Consider the following 1,736-nt stretch of genomic DNA (forward strand, 5'->3'; position numbering starts at 1 on the left):
CCAATTTATAAACTATCAAGGGCTCATGAGGGAGGGGGAGCGGGGAGGGAGGGGAAAAATGAGGACCTAATGTCGGGGGTTTGAGTGGAGAGAAAATGGTTTGAGAATGATGTACAAATGCGCTTTACACAATTGATGTGTGTATGGATTGGGATAACAGTTGTATGCGCCCCTAATAAAATGTTTAAAAAAGAAGAAGGGCGGGGCCATGTGATGTTGAGATGGGGACCCCTCCCTTCAGTCTCCATCAGCCTTGGAGAAGGCGTGTGTTTGTGTGTGTGTTGTTGGACAGCTGTTTTTACTCACACCTATAGTCTCTCAGTGCCCATCTGGGAAGGACAGGGCCACCCTCCAGTCAGCAGCTACTGCCATGTCCTCTCCAGTTTTGTCACCATGTCTGTCCCCTGCAGACACCTCTCCAACCCCCAAACCAAGCCTGCAGCCACCGAGTCGATGGAGGGTTTCCAAGACTTTAAGTCTTGAAAGAAGCAGACAGCCTCATCTTTCTCCCTCGGGGCGGCCGGTGGGTTTGATCCGCTGGCTTTACGGTTAGCAGCCCAGTCCATAAGTGATCTTCTCCAGCTGTGGCTACATCCTTCCTCTGGAAGTGTGAAAGCTACAAGAGGAAAGATGGCATCCCTGGGAGTCCTCGTCACCAGGGCAGCAGAGGGCACAGCTCGGTGATGGGTGGAGGCTTTGGGGACTCAGGCCACACCCTTTATTCCAGAAACAGAGTCACGTTCACTCCTGACAATCCAAGCAGTGTAGTGTGGGGGGCAGGGAGAGGCCGCCTGCCCCTTGGTGGCCACGCATGTTAGGAGCCTCCAATGATGTGCCTATAGTTGGCACTAATCACCCATTGAGGGTCAAGAGGACTGCATTTCCCAGAGGGCAGAGTTGAGGAGGGTCAGGGAAGGAGAAATAGAGATGGGAGACGCAGCAGGCAGGGTGCCCAGGGGGTGGCATATGGAGGTGAGGACATCTTGGTGAAAACAAGGAAATGGAACGTGCGTCAGTGGCCGAAGCTTCATCCGTTCTCAATAAAAAGTGTGAAGTCAGCCACCCCTCCAGTCTCAGCAGTGCTGCGTCACCCCGAGTCCCCGACTTATTAAAACCACCTGTTTCCACCATTTATAAACAGCTGGGTTTGATTTGTCAAAGAGCACACGGGACTTTGTCTTGTATGTCTAGCAATCACTTGGGAAACCTCTCCCATCTTAGTGGTGTAGTGGTTACACGTTGGGCTGCTAACCATAAGGTCAGCAGCTCAAAGTGTCAGAAACCCACAGGGGCAGTTCGACCCTGTCCTATAGGGTCCCGGTGAGTCAGCATCGACTCCATGTAAACCGTGAGGAGCAACTGATCAGGTGGGATTCTTTTGGTTGTTTTTTCCCCCCTTCTTTCCCCATGACCCCAGTTTTTAATGCATTAGGAATGTATTTCTAGCTGAGCGGATGCCCCTTGCTGAATAGTCAAGTTCAGTAATAAATACCTAGTTACTGCTGCATCGTTTCCCTATGATCAAGAGGAATAGAGTGATAATGTACGAATAAGCCCGACCCCAACCCACTGCCACCAAGTCCATTCCAACTCACTGACCGAGGACAGAGAACTGCCTGCAAGGCTCTCAGGACCGATGGTCATCTCTTCTGGAGCGGAGGGTCTCATCTCTCTCCCCAGGAGCAGCAGCAGGTGGGCTCAACCTGCTCACCTTTAGATTATCAGGCACTGCACCC

The sequence above is a fragment of the Echinops telfairi genome, unplaced genomic scaffold (assembly GCF_000313985.2).
Source record: "Echinops telfairi isolate 266 unplaced genomic scaffold, ASM31398v2 ScPeMD7_7469;HRSCAF=8507_1, whole genome shotgun sequence".
NCBI classification, from domain to species: Eukaryota; Metazoa; Chordata; class Mammalia; order Afrosoricida; family Tenrecidae; genus Echinops; species Echinops telfairi.